This window comes from Etheostoma spectabile, unplaced genomic scaffold (assembly GCF_008692095.1).
Source record: "Etheostoma spectabile isolate EspeVRDwgs_2016 unplaced genomic scaffold, UIUC_Espe_1.0 scaffold333, whole genome shotgun sequence".
NCBI lineage: Eukaryota > Metazoa > Chordata > Actinopteri > Perciformes > Percidae > Etheostoma > Etheostoma spectabile.
This window is the reverse complement of record NW_022605586.1, coordinates 667,427-673,174: the sequence shown is the minus strand read 5'-3', so window position 1 is coordinate 673,174 and position 5,748 is coordinate 667,427. Positions and strand designations below refer to the sequence as shown.

General features: G+C 47.0%; 1 protein-coding gene across 1 annotated transcript in view; it reads left to right on the top strand.

The window, feature by feature from the left end:
* tmem237a (transmembrane protein 237a) overlaps positions 1 to 5,748 on the top strand; it is a gene marked incomplete at its 5' end in the record, with an annotated part of 51,011 nt that overhangs the window by 27,179 nt on the left and 18,084 nt on the right.

Sequence of the window (5,748 nt, the reverse complement as noted above, 5' to 3'; positions counted from 1 at the left end):
GGGGAGACCCGGTGTCAGCAATGCGAGAGTCAAGAAGGGATGTTGGCACGATGGGGCTAAAACCCGTTGGGGCAACTTCCAAAGCCACAGTTCTGTGGTAAGGGAGATGTTGTTGTGTTCTTAATGAGCCAATGGTATCACTGTGTTGGAGCACCGGTTAATTCTGTTGTCGCATTCCTCTTTTAGTGCCGCGAAACTCCTTTCATCACCGTCCTTCTGTCCTGCCTCGATGTAAATGGTGTGCCTGGACTGGCGGTTGATGGGCCTGACATGGTTCTGTCAAGCGTGGTTGAGGCGGAAACTAGGGGACAAACCTCAAAGGACACAGAGACAGGAATTATTCACAATCCCTCTGGAGTGCGGTGGGGTGGGGGGCGTCTCGGGTCTTGCAACAGTCCTCCAGCTGAGCTGTGTGTTGTTGTTGTCGAAACTGTCAAAGCCGTTTCTCTCTGCTGTGTGTAGTGTGTGTGTAAATGTAAATTGTGCTGTATTTATAATAGCGCTTTTCTAGTGCTTTTGTAACAACTACTCAATATGCCCTTGTACATTCTACAGGAAACATGTCACCATTCACACACATCTATGACACTGTGGCCGAGGCTGCCGTACAAGGTGCCGACCTGCTCATCAGTAACACTCACACCTCCCGATGCGCAGGCCCCGGGGTAACTTGGGGTTCAGCAGTGTCTGTGCCAAAACGGACCCTTTGACAGTTGGAGGATACTGCAAGGGCCAGGATCGAACCCCACAACATTTCGAGTGGCAGGCAACTGCTCTAACCTGAGCCCAGCATAGTTAGACACACATAGTATTGTGTCCCTAAAAAACCGCGTCGTCCAGCTGTGTGGTGTGTGTGTGTGTGTGTGTGTGTGTCTCATAAAAAAACCGATCTCCACACTGTTGTTTGTGTGTGTGTGTTTGTGTGGTTTGTCTAACCTTCTCCAGCTTTTAACCTTCTGTGTATCGTGTCGGGGGGTGCCGGTGGAGATGAACAATAGCCCAGCCGGTCCCACCCGGGCCGTCACCCACTCCACAGCACACCACCCGGTCACTACAGTCCACGGTTGCAGTATCTCTGCTTCCTCCCCCATGAGGCCTGCCTTAGGTTACAGAGCGTACAATAACATACTACTCGCATACTTACCAACATACTACAAGTACACCACAGTACAGAAGAGCATCATTTTACATATGTTTCTCACCAGAGAGTCTGGTGGGCTTGTAGGAGTAGAGGTTGAATTCGATCGCCGATTCGTCTTGCTTGCTACTGAGGGACTGGATCAGGCTATGAAGTATCCCACTATTACACATAGAGCATGAGCATCATCCTCCTCATCGTCATCATCATCAGCAATCATCATCACACATCATCATCATCAATAATCATCGCATCATCACATCATCATGCGTCAATCATCATAATCATCACCATCATCATCATCATCGATCGACATCATCCTCATCATCATTACATCATCAGCATTACCTCATCACAATCCTCATCATCATCACTATCATCAGCGTCATCCGCATCATCAAGCATCACCCCTCACCGACCAACCCCCCCCCCCCCCCCCCCAACCTTCCGTCCTTTAACAGCACTGCATCCCAATGTCGCTTAAATTGCCTTCTCGACTCCCCCCTTCCCACCCTTCCCTCCGGCGTCTTAGGCCCCGCCCCACAGATGAGGCACCGGAGAGAACTGCGGAATCATTGGGAGGAGAGAGGAGCAGAGCAAAAGACTGCTTGTTTTCGTTTATAACTGCCACCTCGCCTATGAAAAGTGAATGAGATGCTGGCTGCAAGTGCAGCCGGGTTGGGAGGGACAAAAATCTGCGGTAAATGGTCGGACAGTTTCCCAACCGATCCCACCCGGCCTCCAGTCTGGTTAACAAACACTGTGTGCCTTCCGATTTAATAAAATATAATCAGAACCCAAGACATATTTAGCTGGTATCATAGCGGGTGTTTTAAGTATATGGACAGCTTAGCTCCCTCAAAATGTTCTACATCCATCTGTTGCTGATTTTAATTAACAACAGACGAGAATGATCCAGTGATCTGAGTCGATTTAGTCGCGTTCTTCTCTCTGACTTCTAAATCTATCACAGCCACACAACTGTTTTCTTTACAGAATATGCCTTGAAATCATGACAAAAGCATTAAAAACAAACCCCTTCTCCCCCGAATTCAAAACAATGAAAAAGTTGTTATCAACACTCATCATGTTGAGGTTCAATTGTGAACCAATCCTCGGTTAATTAATTGAGAGGGGTCCCGCATTTCCCAGCATCATCGCTTCGGGTTTCCTGCGTCGTTCTCTCCTTGACAATCCCGCCGCAGTGATCCATCCTCGATGGGACTTCCCTCCTGAAATGCTCCCTCGCCCCGCATCCTCGAGAGCATGAAAATAAGAGCTTTGAGACGGCCTTAACCGCGCACAGACAGGACGAACAACTGGTTTCAGGCAAGGACCTACTGCTGAGTCTGGGAGCTATCAAATCAGGTTCATGATGATGCAGCTCGGGACATATATTGCTCCAGGACATTTGAACGCTTCTATACTTCCTCACAACGATCTCCTCTCCATAGCTTTGCTCCCCATCCTCCATAACTTACTCTGGCCCACACTAAAGAATCGCCTCATGCATCCTTTTTTCCTACAACCCTAAAATAAAAGTCTAGATGATGCTGTGAACAAACGACCCTTTGTGAGCGTATTGCGGGGGCAGATTATCGTCTTTGAGAATATGTCCTCTCGTCCTTGGGGTTTTCTGACTTACGAAAGAGCCAAGCCTGTGGGGTCCCCGAGTGAGTACGTCCTCTCAGAGGCCATGGAGGCTTTGGGTCCAGGTTCACACCTGCAGAGGATAACAACTGCAGCTGTGTAGTTGCCGACAAATTGCAAGCTATTCAAGTTTTTCGTATGTTGGGCTCCTTCTATGTCTCTTAGTAAAAAGTTATGAAATCCAGCAAGTTTGCTAATATTTCAAAACTAAATCGTGAAAAAAGTCCTAATCAAGTCCATCCTGTATGATTTTTTTTACAGGTATGATTTTGTCAGCCTTTAAAACCCCCCCTCATGTTGGTCCGCTAGGTCAAATTGACCCGTTTCTTCCTGAATCTGGTCTTTTTTATTGACCCAAAAATAACAATGATTGATTCCACATACCGCTCTTTGCCAAGTACAAAGCTCTAACTTTCATTAAGTTTGGGTTCTTATTCAATTTTATAGCTTTGAAAAATTGAGTGCTTTGGGAATATTATCTCCCTGGATTCACAGGTTGCAATAATATCCAGTACTTGAATTATCCACACACTACATGCCTTATACTTTTAGTCTAAATATTCCATGCTCAATAAACTGTTAATACTAAAGTTAATAATTTTTGGTGCTTATTGTTGAAAACGTCCAAAAAAATTCATCAAACTTGAACAAAAAGCAAACAAAAATTTTTGACTGAGACGTGGTTTACTTCACGTACAGTTTTTGGCAGTTGGCACTAGACATTGTAGTGGATTACGTTTTATCAGTGTTGTGACTAGTACTTGTGTACTGTGCAGTAAAGTGTTGTGAGACCTTCTTCTCTGTTTTGTTGCGGAATTTGTTGTGTTATGAAGACCTGTGCAAAGGCGGCCGGACAACGAGTGCTTGAACTGGCCAGCACAGTAGAGCACGACTGGGCCGCCGTAGGCGAGCCCAAGTACGGTGACTGCTCGCGCAGTTTGGGGCAGCCGTCTGTCATCTTCATGCTTCGCCTGTCTGTTGGCCTATTTTGGACCATCGTACTGACCATCCGCGCAACACGTACAGTTTGGGCAAGCACCCCACTGATGTTTTCCACACGGCATATGCCCGGCCATGAATCCGTTGGAGAACATGACCGATCACTGCCGCAGAGGAAAGCACACACAACACACACGACGTCCTCACACTTGCAAGGCGCAATCGGACACTCACGACAACTCAACGCACCACACCCACCACGCCAGGGTCAATACTGGACTACTCAACGCACACACCCACGACACCACACAACGCACTCATACCTCGAACGACGCACATTGCATACCACACAAACAACAAAAAAACCAACCCTTTTATTTAATTGTGAGGAGTTGAAAGTGGCACGATATGAAATCCCAATTCCGTGTGTCACAAAATTAGAATATTACTTAAGGCTAATACAAAAAAGGGAGTTTTTTAGAAGGTGGGCCAACTGAAAAGTTGAAATGAAAACTATGAGCATTTACAATACTCAATAACCGGTTGGTAGCTCCTTTTGCCCTCAATTACTCTACGTCATTCATGCCGCGCGTGGCCGATGGAGTTCCCCCCCGATGAGTTTCTGGCCCTGCTCAGGGTGTTTATGAACCCAGGTTGCTCTGAAGTGGCCTTCACTCTTCTTCTGCTTTTGGGTTGGCATTCTGCAATCTTCCTTTTTCTCTAACAATCCCACAGTCAGATTTTACAGATGGGCTCACGCGTACGAGGGATTTGGCTGCCCATTTAGAACAGAAATTACCATAGGTCCGGAAACCAGGACGTGTAGTTTTATGCGCTGTGTGCAGGAAGCGCAGGCCCAGTTCCGTGTGGCAACCTGAAATCTCCATCTCCACAATAGACAGCAGTCAGCATAACGAAGCATGACACTGTGCTTCTAAACTTAAACCACTTGCTGTGAACGGCTGCGTTTACCCGGGATCGTCAAAAAAAGCGTGGGACCGACCACCTATCAGTATGAACATGGCACCCCCCCAACCCTCACTTGATGTGGAAACGTTACAACTAGACTGTCATGCAACGTGGAATACCTTGCCTCTCCGGTCTTCACTCCCAGACTCTCGACCTCGCTTCCAAAGGAAGGCAAAATTTGCTTTCGTCAGAAAACATACTATGGACACGCATCAAAGCCGTCCAGCTCTTTTTTGTCCCGTAGCCCCCAACAGCGCATCAGGTGCGACGTTTTTTTGCGCTGTTTTCTGGGGTCAACAGGGGCTTGACACGAGGTATTGCGGCAGTTGTGAAACCCATGGCTGTCAAAAGCGTCTCTGGTGGTGGATCTTGAAAGCACTGACGCTCAGCAGCTGTCCAACCAATCCTTGTGAATCCCCCCACATTTTGACGGTGGTTTGTTTCACATCTTGACTAGGGCGGGTGATCCTATCGCTGTACACTTTTTTGACACAATTTTTCCTCCCCTTTGCGCCCTCTCTATTAATGTGTCTGGACACAGAGCTCTGCAGACCCAGGCCAGCTCTTCAGCAAAACCGTTTTGTGTTTTCACAGCCTGTGCAATTGGTCCGAGTGGTCGCCTTTGGACAGCTGGTTCCAAATACGTAAGTCTTCCCCATGTGTTGTGTAGGCTCCAGGAACTGGAACCTGGAGAGCACCATTTAAGCCCTTTGCAGGGCTGTTTTTGCGTTAAATCAGCTGATTAGTTTGGTGGCACCAGGTGTCTTCAATGTAACCCTTACACATATGTCTAATTTTGTGCCACGGATTTTGGATTTCATTTGTTGCCACTTAAATACATAAAAATTAAAGTAAATAAACCATTTGAGATGCATCACTGTGTGCAATGAATAAATATATGTACAAGTTACACCTTTGAATGCATGACTGCATGGGTTTCAACTGCCGCATACCTCGTGTCAAGCCACTGTTGACCAAGAAACAGCGCAAAAAACGTCTCACCTGGGCTAAGGAAAAAAAGAGCTGGACTGCTGCTGAGTGGTCCAAAGTCA